Here is a 17,429-nt window from a genome sequence, read left to right as displayed (position 1 = left end):
AGATGGTATAGGCTTAATTTTCAAAAACAAAAACAAAAAACAAAATAACTATCAAACAGATACTTGATTTTTTTACCTTTCAATCAAATTCAAGTTTTTACAGTACAGGGTTTCAAGTTTTTACAAATTTTTTATCAAACAGAAGCAATCAAAATTAATAAGCATTCTAATTACACTTAAATTAAGTTCTAAAAGCATGCAAAACAACAGTTTTTACAAAATAGGGTTTCAAGAAGTTATACATTTGATGTATTTTCCAAATCCAAGTTGTTCTCCTCGTAATTGACCTTCAAATCAGTCGTAGACCACCAAGAGTATCAGGGTTTCCAAGAAAAATGAAATTCTACAAAATTTCTATTAAATTTCAACAGCCTCCTTTCAATCTAAGAAAGATGATGTTTTTATGTATCTCAGACATGCATCCACTAAGCCTTTAGCCACTTTGACACTTCAAAGAGCATTAGGAAGAGTGCTACGTGTTTCAATTTAGACTTGAAAAATGGATATCCATTAAAATTTCCAAAAAGTGGAAATTTCCACTAACCAAATTGTTTTTTCAATTTTCTTTTAATTAATCAAAATTAAATGAAATCCAAAATTTAATTTCTAAAATTGAATTTGAAAAATTAAAATTAATTTAATTTTTAATTAATTAAATAATAATTCAATATCAAATATTAAATTAATCAAACACCTAATTTTGAACATGAATCATATTCATGTAATTAATATTTAAATATTATAAATTCTCCAATTTCGTTTATTTTTTATAAATTGAACGTTATTATATCGAAATATAATTATTCAAACCTTAATTACAATTTGAAAACTTCAAATTGAAAACCCTAAATTCAATTTGAACATTTCAAATTGAAATTCAATTTCAACACTTCAAATTGAAATCATTTCAAGATCACTCAATTTACTAATCCAAGGGTTCATGTTTTACGAGCTAGTATAGGGACCTTATGGACATACAGATCATGAACTCCAACGATTTAAGATTAATTGGGTAAACTTGTTAGATCGAATTTAATCAATATTCGTTAACTACCGAGTCACACCACTATAGCTCAATAGTTGCACTCTCCTCACTATAGATATATTTGTGTCCACTTGCTAACCATAATCAGTAAGTCGACCCTTCACAGGTTGTTCGTAATAATGGCTGGGTCAAATGCTATTTTATCCTTGAAATTATATCTTGTTCCTTAAGTACCACTGATCCTCTTTGTGATCCAATCATTAAACTGGATCCCTCTCGGACCAATGAGAGGGTGTCAACTATTTGGTATCTGATGCCCTAATTTATTGTATTTATTCTCTTATTGAACTCAACATTGTATATATTTGTATATATTTATCCACCGGAGTTTTTGTCCAAGTGAGAGTTGTTGGGTTGTATGTTCTAAAACTCGCAGTTTGTAAAGCTAAACATTTTCTATTATCAATAAAGATGTTATTTGACGTTTATTCAATAAAGTTGTTGTTAAATATGTAAATTGCACTTATAATGACTAAATCCAAAAAACTAAGATCTATGGCTATTATATGAATACTTGAACTTTATGTGGAGACATAAAGATGGATCAAGTTCAAGAAAATAGCCAAAACGATCTATAGTATACGAATAAGGTTGGGTACCTTATTCTGGTAACCCTATCGGATGCGACCCTCTTTGTAGTTGTCACAATTTGTTGTAAGATGCTACAAACGAAGTGATCCTGATTCATTCATGTATTGACATAAGGAGTGAAGACGTCCTATGCAATGAGTTTGTATAAGATTAGACCAAGAAATAAGTCACTCTTACTTTATAACATTGTTTACTATTTAAGACTGACTATTTAGCTTAGATGACCTAGGTACCTCAATCTTAATCCTGATCTAACTATGAACTCCTGTTTATTCGAGATTATCCTTAGATTTGCAAAAGTAAGGGTTGGTTCAATAGCGTCGACTCAATAAACCTCCCATTTCTGGGGTAAGACCGAATAGATAGTTGGGGATATAAGGTGCAAGATGGAATTCACGCCTACTCGATTTAAGGATAGGAGGAAGGTTGTTCTCTTAAGTATTGAATCCAAGTCTTGAACAAGAAGCCCCAATGAGAGGGATCCGGTTTAGTGATTAGAACATAAACCAATTGTTTATTAGAGGATCAGTGGTACTTAAGGAACAAGATATAATTTTGGGGGTAAAACAACATTTGGCCCAACCGTTATTATTATTATTATTATTGCAGAGTTTATTATCAGTACTTTGATTTCTATGTTAAGAGTACAATTTACAGTTCATGTCTTTGCCCAAAAGCTAGACATCAATGTTTTGTGCTAGGTATATTGCAAAAGGGGCCTATGATATATGTGAAATTATTTGGTCATATTTCATTTTGTGCCTATTGTACTAATTGTGAGTATATGCTTTATTATTTATTATTTCAGTTGGTCTTACTCAAATACCTAGAAATCTGAGTTAAATCCCTAAGTTGAATGGATCAAACTTCAAGATTTGGAAGGAAAGCCGAGAGATACTTCTCGGGGTATGGATCTGGACCTTACGTTAAGGATCGAAAAACCTACTTCTACTGAGGAACGATCGAATACAGCTAATATTGAGAAGTGAGAACGTTCAAATCGCATATGTCTAATGATCATAGGCACTCCATTCTGGAGTCTTTTTGGGACTCTATCACAGAAAGTGAAAATACCAATAAGCTTTTTGCTCAAATTGAGAAATATTTTGCTAAAAATAAAAAAGAGAAAGCAAATAGTCTTTTGAGTTTTTTTTTTAAAAAAAACTTCCATGAGATATATGGGCAATAGAAACATAAGGGAGTACATTATGGAAATGTCCAATCTCGCAGGTAATTTAAAGGCACTTGATATCGAGATAAATGAAAATTTACTCGTGCATCTGGTATTTATCTCTCTTCTTGCACAATTTACTCAGTTTAAAATAAGTTATAATACTCAAAAGGATAAATGGAGTATTAATGAGTTTATCTTACAATGTGTGCAAAAATAAGACAGGATTAAGAAAGAAAAAACAGAAAGTGCTCATTTGGCAATTGACTCTTGTGATAAGAAGAAAAGAAAATTCATGGGTACTATAGAAGGGACATCTCAGAAGAATAAAAGCAAGAAACACGTTATTGATGCCTACCCTTTGGCATAATAAGTAGTCTAGTTATCGATACAAATACATTCGCTGATGCAATAGTTCTATGACATTCATGATTAGAATCGACTCCTGAACTGGCATTTAATTGAATCAATAACAGATGCATCCACAGAAGCTGTTGTGTTTCGATTGTAGTTGTAAGTGTCACATCCCCTCCTGAGTTCACCCCAACCCAAAAGGGGACGTGAAGACAGCAAACATCACCTTTGTGACACTTACTATCCATCTTTAAACCAACTTATCAGATAATAAATATGTATGCTACAATTAACTTTTAGTTTCATGAGTTCATATTAAAAACATTCCTGACCCTAGCTAGCCTAGTGACTTCTAATAATAACTAGACTTAGGATTTCACTTTGGAAGAGTGGCAATTTCAGACCTTGAGTGACACTTCTAAAATGTCCTTTTTCCACTACCTGGGGGGTGATGTGTAGATGCAAGCATACATATCAAAGTAATAAATCCCAAAATAGGGTATCGTCCTCAGGGACCGCGTGAGCAATTATTCCTCAACTTAACTATCACAATTCTTCATCAATTTTATCCAGACAACCAAAAGAGGATTTTTATCGATGACTAAAAAGAACAAAAATTCAATCACATACAAATACAATTCAGAGCAAACTTATCTAGGGTGTTGTTTTATTTAGGGAGTACAATGAGTAATGACATGCAATTAATTGAAATCGATAGACTAAGGCTAGAAGTTCTAAAATTAGGAAATCCTCTCTCAAGCTCAAACCTTCCTAATAACTAATCATCGACCCAAATCTCTTCTATTGCTTGTTTAGTTACAGCACCAAGACCCTTCAATCACACCCCTTGTTATTCTAAATTAATTCTTATGCAATTTCAAATAATAATCTAAATTATTGGATCCAGTGAATTAAATTCTCTCTCAAGACATCTAATTAACTTAAATTCATTCAATTAATGGCCAATTAATCAAAAGCATAAGCACAAATAATTTAGAAATCTATGCAAAATCAATCAATTGTAAATTTAAATACTCAATGTAATATCTCTAAAATCCATAAACACCCTAGAAACAGAGTTGAGCCACGCATGATTCTAACAACAATAACTAACAAATAATCAGTCATCATGGCAAAATAATAATATAAATGTAGAAGAATAATCTCCCCGTAATAGGATCGAATCCCAATCACAATCTCCTTGACTCTTGCCACGAATTCTAGATTGGTCTTCAACAAAATGAACGTTTTCAATCAATTCTTCCTATCACAATCAGCCTAGAATTGCTCTTGGATCAACTCTCAATCGAAATCTTGAGTCTTCAGCCAGAACGTTCAGAATCGATCTGTTTCGTCTCTGTACAGACTTGATTTTTTGTGTAAAACTCTCTAAATTGCTTCTCTTTCTGACCTAGCGGTGCAACAAATTATTTATAATTCCTTCACAACGTTGCAACGTTGCAACGCTGGAGTCATGCCAGCCACGTATAGAAGTTGTAGCATTGCAACGTTGCCCTATTTTCAATTGCTCTCGGGTCTGTAGCATCAAGGAGTAGCGTTGCAACGCTGGCTCCCCCGAATTGTCTTCCAAAATTGCCTCTTTTCTTGATTTTGGGTCCTTGGTTTCTTTCTAATTCTATAGCGAACCTGTAATTGCTCAAATTTGGAGTTTTGCCCTTGTTTTTTTTTTTTTATATATCATTTTTTCATAAATTGCTCCTAATGCTTAGTTTCCTAAAATTACTTAATAAACCACATCAAACTAAACAAAACTAGCAATAGTAGTTCTAAATTTGAAGGTAATAAAAGCACTTTTTAAATGCTTTTCAGGGGGACACATTGGAAAACGTGAGCTTAAAGTCCAATGAGTGGTATAATTTATAAGGAAATGAGTTTGCTTTAAATATTCATTTTTAGAAAATAAATTCCACAACCAAGCATTCATAGCACATAAAAATGTAACCCTCCCAGCCTAGTAACTGGCTCCTCCTGGCATGATCATGTGTTTCCCAAGTAATCTCATTTATTCCCAATATGTAAATTAAGAAAACAAATCACAAGTTCGAGGAAACAATTCCAGTACCCACTTAGCTCACTGAATGTGCACATGTTGACAATATCCCGTTAGTCGTGTTTGAGACATGTTAACAATTTCCCAGGGTACAATCCCAGTTTTCTATCAATTCATGTTATCAAGGTAAAACAATCATTCTAGTAAAACAACAGAACCCAATCAACAACAGAATTAATGAACAGAAGCCTGGAAAACACACTTCTTGATCATGCCCATTTCCAAACCTTACATATATATGTATAATAGCATATATACACAAAATTCACAAATCATATGAAAGTAACAACCACTCACAGTCTTTGTTGTGAATTTTCCTACTGTTTTCCCCGAACCGACCTTGATTCTATTTTCTTAAATTCTACTTATTTCAAGGAAATCCTAAATTAGACCAATTTCTCAAATAAATTAATTTTGGTTCTAAATATATCCTTAATTGAATATTTTGATTTACCTATCTCAACTTACTCAAAAATGGGTTCAACTTTCAGAAATACAGCCTTTTTAGGTAAATTGTGTAGGCTGGTGGGCGGCGGGAGTAGTCAGTGTGCAGGAGGACTGTACGGCTGTGGTAGGTGGGTGACACTCCTCGCACAGGTGCGACATGACATGGGCATGGCGACTGTGTTGGGTTTTATGTCCTAAAACTCGCAGTTTGTAAAAGATAAATATATTCTATAGTCAATAAACTTATTATTGATTCTAAAAATTGCATATGTAAAGGTCTAAATCCAATAAACTAAGATCCATGACTATTATATGAATACTTGAACTTTATGTAGAGACATAGAGATGGATCAAGTTTGTGTAAATAACCAAAACGGTCTATAGTACACGATTAAGGTTGGGTACCTTATTCTGGTAATACTATTGAATACGGCTTACTCTGTAGTTATTACAAGTTGTTATAAAGATACTACAAATGAAGTGATCCAAATTCATTCATGTACTGACATGAGGAGTGGGGGTGTCCTATGCAATCAGTTTGCATAAGACCGGACCAAGAAATAAGTCACTCTTACTTTATAACGCTGTTTACTGTATAAGACTGACTATTTCACTTAGATAACCTAGGTAACTCGATCTTAATCCGGAGCTAACTATGAACTTCTGTTTATTCGGGATTATTCTTAGATTTACATAGGTAAGGGTTGACTCAACAACATCAGCTCATTAAACCTCCAATTTTAGGGGTAAGATCAGGTAGATAGCTGGGGACATGGGTGCAAGACGAAATTCACGCCTACTTGATTTAGGGATAGGAAAAAGGTTGTTCTCTAAGTACTGAATCTAGGTCTTGAACAAGGGGCCCCACCCTCTCACTGGGCTGAGAGGGATCTTGTTTAGTGACTAGATCACATACAATTGTGAAGGAACTCTTATTCAAGAGAACTAGTGAGCGGAAGCAAGATCTTTCCAAGCCTATTGTGAAAGGATTAAACGCATTCACAAACATATTAGAACAGTTATGCATCTTAAACAAAATTATTGTTGGGGTAGTTGTTGGGGTTTGTGCCCTAAAGTCTCGTGTCCTGTAGTTTGTAAACACATTTTGTATGAACGTTTGTGATGTATAATATATGATATTTACTTCACTTCTTGACTTTGCACATTTAGATGTTTTATTTACTTTACCACAATCCAATAAACTTAAAATCTCTGGTTGTCTTTATGTAACTTAAGCATGTATGTAGTGACATACAAATGGATCATGTCTTAAGTGATAACCAAAATGGTTTGTAGTATATGGATATAGGAGGGAAACCTTATCTTGATAACACTACGGACGCGACACACTTTGTGGAATAGTTACAAGTGTTGTGACTTGTTATAGATGGTCTGATCCTGATCATTCGTATAGGGGACATGCGAGCGGGGACGACCTATACAAAAAGTTTGTATAAGACCTAACCACGATGTTGGATTTTATGTCCTAAAACTCATAGTTTGTAATATCTTATTCTTGCTCAATAAAGCAGTTATTTAAAATCTTCAATAAATTTAAATTCTATATTCATGAATCCAATAAACTAAGGTTCCGAGGCTATTAAGTTTAAGTTTGAACTTTATGTAGTGGCATAAATGTGGATCAAGTTCAAATATATATAGCTAAAATGGTCTATAGTATATGAATAAGGTTGGATGCCTTATTCTAGAGACACTATAGATGCAACCCATTTTGTAGTTAGTACAAACGATGTGATCCTAAACCGTTCATGTGGAGACATGAAAATGGGGGTATCCTATGTAAAGAGTTTACATAAGACTGAACCATGAAATAGTCACTCTTACGTTATAAATACCGTTTAATGTATAAAACTGACTATTTGGTTAATTGATGACCTATATAACTTAATCTTAATCCTGAGCTAACTATGAACTTCTGTTCACTCGGAATTATCCTTAGATCTGCATAGGTGAGGGTAGTTCATTATCGCTAGCCCAATAAGCCTCCCATTTCAAGGGTAAGTTCAGGTCGATAGCTGGGAATATAGGGTGCAAGACAGAATTCACTTCTACCCATTATAGGGATAATAGATAGGTTGTTCCCTTTAGTACTGAATCCAGGTCTTGAACAAGGGGCCCCACCTTCTCATTGGCCCGAGAGGGTTTTGATTTATAGGTTGGACCTTAAACCAATTGTTCATTAGAGGATCAATAGAACTTAAGGAATAAGATGTAGTCTCGGGGGCTAAACGGTTTTTATGACCAAACTGAGATTACGAACAACTTGTGAAGGATTAACTTACTAATCATGGTTATATCAAATGGACACAAATATATCTATAGTGAGGGGAGTGCAACTATGAGACTATAGTGGAATGATCCGTTAGTTAACGAATGTTGATTAGCTCTGTCTAAAGAGTTTAGCTAGCTAATCTCGGATCGTTGGAGCCGATGATCTATAGGTCCATTAGGTTTCCCTACTAGCTCATATGGAATAAATTTAAAACAGTATGATAGAATAATTTGAATTGATCGAATTAGGTGAAGAGAGAGAAACCGACAGGCATATGTGATATAGTGGTCGATTTTTTAGTTTAGAGATACAACTTTAATATTTAAATGTGATTTAAATATCAAGAATATGAATACGTTCATATGCGAAACTCGGAAATAATAGAAATGGTCAAAGATGTAAAAAGTCGAAGAGTTGACTTTTGACTTTGAAAAGTCAAACTTTGACCGACCTTATATTCAAATGTGATTTGAATTTTGAGAAAATGAATGCGGATTCATGCTCGGGAGGTCAAAATTAATCAACACAGAAAAAATCATAAAAAGTCAAAATGTTGACTTTTTGGTCAAAGTTTGACTTTGGCCAAATGATTATTTTGCCCTTTGACTCAAATTAGTGAGAAAATCCAAACTTTTGTTGGATAATTCCACTAACAAAATAGTAGGCTAGGTGTTGGCTTATAGTGGAGACATTAAGCCCACTAAGTTAATGGATTCTAGGTGTTGGGATTTTATGAAATTATTTCATGCAATTTTGCATGACCCTTTTCTATAAATATGGGCTTGTGTTTTTGGATTAAAAACTTTTGGAAATTTGCAAAATTAGTTTTTAAAATTGGGTTGAAAAAAAACCAAACCCAACCCAATTTCACCATATTATTTCCATCTCTTTTTCTCTCTCTCGAGTTCTTCATCCATCGGGTCCCACAACCCAGTTTTGAGTCCAGAGGATATTAGGTCAGCTCTAGTGGTTGTCCGGTTCGTGTTCGAGCGGAGATAGGCGAGTTTCGAGAGTTTCAAAGGTATTATTTCAAAATAACCCTAATTAATTCTTTTGGGTTGCATGTTTAATTTGGGCAATTAGAGTAAAATTGATTCTTATTTCCACTATGCATGCAGATTTTTCTTTCACACGAAGTGTTGACGTCTTGTCATATAACTCTGTTCATGATAGAGACTTCACTTTACTGGGATGGCCATAGGTAACATGACCTCAATCCTAAGTGAGTTGGGAACTCCTGCGATTGAGGGTGGTCCTTTGATTTGCATGGGTGCGAGTGGCCGGGTGTCGACTCAAACCTACCACTTTGGGGATTCGTCTGATTTGGAAGCTGGGAACTCAGCTTCACAAGATGGAATTCACTCCTTCCCCAAAGCAGGAGTAAGTAGATAGATTGCTCCCTTAAGGGCTGATCCCTGGGCTTGAACGATATGACGCCACACACCTTCTTATGGTCTGAGAGGTGTTCACACATAGTAGGACTATGTTGTATTATTTATTAGAGGGATCGGTGGTACTTAAGGAGTAAAATGTAACTACAGGGGCAAAACGGTAAATTGGCCCAGATATACTTACGAGCATCTGTGAAGGGTCATCGTACTGATGATTGGTTATATCCAATGAACATAGAAATATATCTATGGTAAGAAGAATTTAGCTGTCGGTCTTTAGTGAAATGCCTAACAGTTAATGGATGATGGATATCGTGGCTAAAGAGTTTAGTCAGTTATTCACGTACCGTTGGAGCTTCGAGCCATAGGTCAATAGGGTCCCCTTGGTAGCTTGGATACAAGTTGAGAATTAGTTTTTGGGTCAGTTTGAAATGTTCAAATTGACAAGAGAGAGTTCGATTATATATGATATAATTGACTTTATGTATGAGATACATTAATTTGGAGGAAATTGGATATTAATATGATTTATATCTAGTGGAGAAAAAAATAATATGATTAATATATGATATTAATTCATAGGTTATGAATATAATGTGATTATATTTATTATCTATTAATTGGACAGTTATGAGATAATTGGTCGGCATATCCTCTATTTTCATAACGGATGAGTAAGATGAAGAATCACTTTGAGATGCTTAAATAGCTCACGGTGTGTTAAGCATTGGATGGGAGATAGCATTTATGTGTGTCATTGCTTAGTAAAGTCAAAGCCTATACGATAGTGCTAAACGATCGCTTAACACTTACACCTATGTGTACCTAACGATCGCTTATCTTTTACTAAACGATCATTTAATGTCAGAGCTTTACTAAACAATTGTATAGACGATCTCTTAGCTTTTCCTACATGCTCGTTTAGATGATTGCTTACCTTTTCCTACACGATCATATACTTCACCTAAACGATCAAGCATTTTGTCTATACAATAGACGAGTCTTTCTCCCACTTTCTTGATCGTTGTATACGATCTCTTTACCTCCTCCCCTCTACCAAATCCGAATAAAGCCCACCCTTTGGATTCTCACTCCGAGAATACTGAGGGCTCTGAATGGTGGTGTTGTCTCCATTTCATTCTATTCGTGTGGAGACTGTTCGTGGTAGACGATTGGGTGTTGCTGAATGATAGCTTGTTGTTCCAATAGAAGCAAGATTTCCTGTGAAGAAAATTCTTCAATTGGTATGATCTCTCGGTCTCTTATTTATTGATCCTTTAAACATGCTTGTAATTTAGTTTTAAAATGCATATCTGTATATTTGAATGTGTAAAAATTCTGTCACAATGAATTGGAAAGATCCACTTCCGCTCATAGGTACTCTTGAATAAGAGTTCCTTCAATTACAACATGATTTCTTAATCAAGTACAAAAGGAATGAGAGACATACCTTTGAAGAATTTTTCTTCTGTAAATCTCTCGCTCTTGTGGACAATTGGACAACAATCTCTCGCTCTCGTAAGAAATTGAATAACAACCTCTTGTCATTACAATCGTCTAGCCAACACGAACAGTCTGATCCACGAACAACAACCCCTCGACACTACCACTCGGCAACCTTGGTATTCTTAGAGTGAGAATCCAGGAGGTGTGGGCTTTGTGTGAATTTGGTAGAGGGAAGGAGGAAGAAAATGATCGAACTACACGATCAAGTAAGTGGGAGAAAGTATCTGTCTATCGCATAGATTGAGAATATGTGATCGTTTAGTAAATCTTGCTCTCATGAGAATCGTCTAGCTGATCGCTTAGTCTCTTGCTCAATCGCTTACATGATCACTTAGTAAATCTCGCTCTACACAATCGTTTAGTCTCTCACTTTACACGATCGTTTTGTAAATCTCGCTCTACACGATCGTTTAGTCTCTCGTTTTACACGATCATTTAGTCTCTCGCATGAATGCTATCATGTAGTCTCTCATGAGCAAAACGATAGTAATTTACTCATGATGCGATATTTTTTTAAAATGAAAACACTTTTCATTTTATTCTTCAATTATCAAAAACTAAACATAACGTCCCACTTCATGCACGTTAAAGGAGAAACCAAATAACTACCCACAATTATCATATAATTGTTTTATTATAAATAAATATAATAACTAATTTATCATATTATATTTATAACCTATAGTTTTAATATCACATCATATGTAATATTTAAACCATAGTTCTTTTTCTCCTTTATTTAATATAAATCATATTTATATCAAATTCCTCCAATTAATGTATCTTATACATCAAATTAATTATATCACATATAATTCAACCAATTTAATTATATCATATATAATCAAATTCCCTCTTGTTAATTTGAACACTTCAAACTAACCCAAAAACTGATTCTCAACTTGAATCCATTGACCTACCAAGGGGACCTTATGGATTTGTAGCTTGAAGCTCCAACGGTACGTGAATAACTAACTAAACTCTTTAATCATGAAATCCACTATCTGTTAACAGTCGGGCACTCCATTAAAGACCGATAGCTGCGTTCTTCTCACTACAGATATATTTCTGTGTTCATTGGATATAACCAATCAATAGTACTATAACTCTTCATAGATTGCTTGTAAGTACAGTTGGGCCAATTTACCGTTTTGCCCCTGTAATTACATCTATCTCCTTAAATACCCCTGATTTCTCTAATGAACAATACATCATAATCCTACTATGAGTGAACACCTCTCGAGCCATGAGAAAGAGTGTAATACCACATAGTTCAAGCCCCGAAATTAGCCCTTATGGGAGCAATCTATCTACTTATCCCTACTTTCGGGAATGAGTAAATTTTATCTTGTGTAGCTGAGTTCCTAGCTGTCAAATCAGACGAATCCCCAAAGTGGTCGGTTTGAGTCGACAATCTAGCCACTCGCATGCATGCAAATCAAAAGACCGCCCTCATAGGCAGGAGTTCCTAACCCCTCATAGGCAGGAGTTCCTAACTCACTTAGGATTAAGGTCATGTTACCTATGGTTATCCTAGTGAAATGAAAGTCTCTGTCATGAACGGCGTTATATAACGAGACTAAACATTTCGTAATCTGGTTTTATACAAATCCCTTTGTATAGGACACCTCCGCTTGCATGTCTCCACATGAATGATCAGGATAAGACCATTTGTAGCACTTTACAATACTTGTAACATCTACAAAGCGGGCCTTATCCGTAATGTCACCAGGATAAGGTTTCCCTCCTTTATTCATATACTACAGACCATTTAAGTTATCACTTAAGGCATGATCCACTTGTATGTCTCTACATACATGCTTAAGTTACAACGATAACTAGGGATCTTAGTTTATTGGTTTGTGGTAAATGCAACTAAAATATCTCATATTTCATAGACAACAATAAAGAAAATATCTCATATTATTACATCACAAGCATTTGTTCATAGAGGTGTTTACAAACTACAAGACCCTACAAGATTTAGGGCATCAGCCCCAACAAATTGTTCATTAGAGGATCAGTAGAAACTTAAGGAACAAGACGTAATCTTGGAGTAAAACAGACATTTGACCCAAACGTTATTACGAACAACCTGTGAAGGGTCGACTTACTAATTATGGTTAAATCATGTGGATGTAATATATCTACAGTGAGGGGAGTGCAACTATGGACTTCAGTAGAGTGATCCATTAGTTAACAAATGGAGATTAATTCGGTGTAAAGAGTTTATTCAATTAATCTCGGATCCTTGGAGTCGATGATCTGTAGGTCTACGAGATCCCTCTACTAGCTCATAAATAGATTAAACTTACAGTAGTGTGATAAGTTAATTCAAAACGTTCAAATTGGAATTAAACGAATTAGTAATTATATGAGATATAATCACACGTTTAATTTTGAAGTTAAATGAAATTGGAGAATTAATTAATATTTAAATATGATTTAAATATTAAATTCGTAAAGGTGGAATTTTTGTAAAATTAATTTAATATTTGATATTAAATTAATTAGAATTAATTAAATTGTTTTATTAATTAATTATTATTAATTTTATTAGAAAAATAATTTATGAAATTAATTTTATAAAATTAATAATAATTACAATTTTTGAAATCAAAATTGATTTTGGAAATCAATTTGACATAAGAAAAATGAAAAACACAAACTTTGGAAATGTTGGATTTCTCCACCATCGTTCAAGTTGCTCACAAAACATCCACTTGACTCTAGCTTCAATACTCCAAGCATGAGCTGCATCTATGCAGCCTTCTTGTTTACATGAATGTCCTACAATAAATAGAGAAGATAGAAGTGAAATTGAAGCATGCAATATAGCTAGTGAACTTGCTAAAGTTTTGTAGAAAACTTGTAAGGTTGAAGAAGTGTTCTTCAAGTTGCATCAGTGAGCTTCTTCTCCAAAATCCTTTCATTCAAGCTTATTTTGAGTCCCATAACTCAATCTAAGGCTCCAAGAGAATAGTAGGGAAGACATTGAGGTGGTTCGCAAGGAGATATGGAGAAGACTTGCAGCTAAAATCGAGATTAAAGAAGTTCTACAAAGGTATGACTTGAAACCCTCTTATTATTGTATGAGCATGCTTTATTTAAAACCAAAATTAATGGATTAGAATGCTTATGGATCCTTGTTGCTTCTGCTGCATACTGATATACTCTTTCAGACCAGGACGTGGGCGAGTACGTGCGCGAGGGGCAGGGCAGCATAGCACGCACGAGCATGCACTCAGTTGTGCATTGTGTGCACTAATAGGCATCCATGTCGTCCTGAAGATGCGCCTTATGATTGCCCCCCCTCCTCCCCATGCATGCACTATGCACCAGGCGATGGCATGTACGATGGGCACCTACCTATGTGACCAGCTGATCTTTCTACCTTCCAACGCAAAATTTTCACTCCTCACTTCTCTAAATCAAATGGCAGCCTAGGATCACCTAGTACACTCTCTTCTCAATACTTTCACATAAATTTTACTTGATTTGTATGAGTGAATTGTCAGAACTAATTTCTCCTAGCTACCCTATTTATAGTGGTCCACAAATCACCAATGCTTGACATTTCACCATCCTTGCATGTCCAGTTGCTTTCAGCATGCATGTCACACCCCCTCCCAGATTACTCTTTTAACCTAGAAGAGAACGTGACGACAACAATTACCAATCCTTTTGAAGCACTTACTGCCTAACTAACCTGGTTAACCTGATTAGGAAACCCTTGATACAATCAAACATTTATTAAGCAACTAAAACTTTTAACACTTTTAACATTAACAGGGCTTTACAATTACAACATATGTACAACTCATATACAAACCCAAGTCTCATTGGGCCTTAACATACTAAAATAATCCCTATATGATCAAAACATGTGTACAACTTAACAGAACCAACACCTATAATTTACTTTTAGTCGGAGTCTTTAAGTGGCAGAGCAACAACGCGATTATCTTCCAAGGAGATGACTACTATCTGGGGAGGGAAAACATTTAAAACGGGTAAGCTACTAACTCAGTGAGTGACTTAATTAAAACATAAATCTCATGCTTAATTTGGAAACTGGTAATTGAAAACTGAAACTGAATATTGGCCAAGCAAAGATGTATGTACAACTTAAAAATATAATATTTTTTGAAAACATAGTTGATCTGATCCTTAGTTGATAGAGAACCCTTCTATTCAATTTCCAACCTTAAACCTGGCCTTTACATAAAATCTTTTAAACATATCATATATGAAAACATATTTAAACAAATTCTTAGTTGAGTGAAAGCCCCTTTTGCTCAACTCCCAACCCCAACCTAAGCAAAGGTATGGACCCTTTTGCTATCACCTTACAATTGATCTTTATGTGAGGGAGAGACTCTTTTGCTCAATCCTCCATCCTAAATCTTTACACTTGTCATATGTGCACGTATAGCTAACCTGGATCTCGACGTCGAGGATCATAACTAAAACTAAGCTTAGATATCTTTTCCTAGTACTTCAGTATTGAGCTATTCATACATCATAAGAAAATACTTTCACAGAAAGGTTTACTAAAAACACGGTGTCATAGAACTTTGTTTCTAATGCATGCTCATAAATATTAAAAACATATAAACTAGAAACATACTTTATATCTTTAAAAACTAGCATGCGTTAGCATCTTTTCTAGACTTTGATTTGCTTGGAAAACTTGCTTTAGAATAAGCTAGCATGAGAATAAACTTTTAACTAAAATATTCAAAACATTTATAAAGCGTTTATAGTCACTCACAGCTGGTCAATCCTCCTAGAGTTGATAAGCTTATCATATTGGTGTCAACCCTGCGAACATAACAACATACTTTAGCTACTAGCTATGGTCTCCCTTTTTTAGACTAACTTCTATAATTAATGTTAGAAAATACTAGCAAGCAACAGAAGCAAACCAGATCAATAAGCATTCTAATTCATTAATTTTGGCTATAAATTAAGCATGCTCATAAACTAATAAGAGGGTTTCATAACATACCTTTGTAGAAACACTTGAATCTCGAATTCAGCTGCAAATCTTCTCTAAATCTACTTGTGAACTCAAGGCCTTCCCTACTATTCTCTTGGAGTCTTAGATTGAGTTGTGAGACTCAAAATAAGCTTGAATAAAGGGAATTTGGAGAACAAGCACACCGCTGTACCTTGGAAGAACACCTTTTTCAACCAGAAAGTTTTTCAACAAAAACTCAACTAATGCATGCTCGATTCTCAGCTCAATCTTCTCCATTTATTGCAAGATCATCATGCAAAGTAGATAGCTGCATGAAGAGCAGCTCATGCTTGGAAGATTGATTCAAGAAATGGTGGAAATATGTGTGAGCATCTTGGAAATGGAAAGTGGAGAAATCCCACTTTTTCCATTTTCCAATTTTCAAACTTTTCCAATTTTATTTTTTCCAAATTGATTTCCAAAATCAATTTTGTTTTCAAAATTGAAAAATGTTATTAATTTTACAAAGTTAATTCATAAATTAATTTTCTAATAAAATTAATAATATATAATTAATTAAACAATTTAATTAATTCTCTTAATTCAATATCAAATATTAAATTAATTTTAACACAAATTCCTCCACCATGAATCCCTATTTCATGAATTTAATATTTAAATCATATTTAAATATTAATTGATTCTCCAATTCCGTTTAATTTTAAAATTAAATGCATAATTATATCACCTATAATTACCAATTCCCTTAATTCTAGTTTGAACGTTTCAAATTAACTTATCATGCTACTCTAAGGCTAATCCATTTATGAGCTAGTAAGAGGACCTCGTGGACTTACAAATCATGGGCTCCAACGATTCGAAATTAATTGGCTAAAATCTTTACACCAAATTAACCACCAATCGTTAACTACTGGGTCACTCCACTAAAGCCTAGAGTTACACTCCCCCCACTGTAGATATATTATGTAAGACCTGCACCTCACTTTCCTTTTTTTTTTTTTTCATTTTTTTTTATTTAAGTAAGCAAAATGTTGGCTTAAAAAGTTTAAGTTAGATTGGATTTGTGCGTTTGAGGTAAAGGATAAGTTAAACGGGGGAAAATGTTTAAGTATGGGAACTTAACTCACGATTACTTACTGATCTAGCCTTACAAAGAGAAATTATGGCTAGGTGTTGGTCGTGCTGAAGGGTGTTTGAGCATCAAGTGAGCGTCAGGCAAGCATCGAGTAAATGTTGTTGAGCGTCATTTATAAGTGATCGAGAAAGGTTGAGCATTGAGTAAAAGCTGTCGAGTGTCGAGTATAATTGAGCGAGGAAGGAGGCGAGCGTCGAGGGTAAGCGAGGAAGGATCACATGCTGAGTTTGAGCGTTGAGTGAGGAGCAAGCTCCAAGCATCGAGTTTTCCATCGAGTATTGAGTCCTTCCATCGAGTATTTGACAGAGAGCCGGGAAAACTTCCATCTAGTAAGAACCTTCTTCCATCGAGTTTTCGCAGCGAGAATCGAGTTCCTCAAAATGCTCAGATTCAAACGCTCAATTTAAGACTTCTCTTTTAGTCACCTGGACAGATGGCTTA

This window comes from Benincasa hispida, chromosome 2, assembly GCF_027475165.1.
Source record: "Benincasa hispida cultivar pf3 chromosome 2, pf3_genome.v1.1, whole genome shotgun sequence".
NCBI classification, from domain to species: Eukaryota; Viridiplantae; Streptophyta; class Magnoliopsida; order Cucurbitales; family Cucurbitaceae; genus Benincasa; species Benincasa hispida.
The sequence above is the reverse complement of the archived record's forward strand: the minus strand, read 5'-3'. Positions refer to the sequence as shown.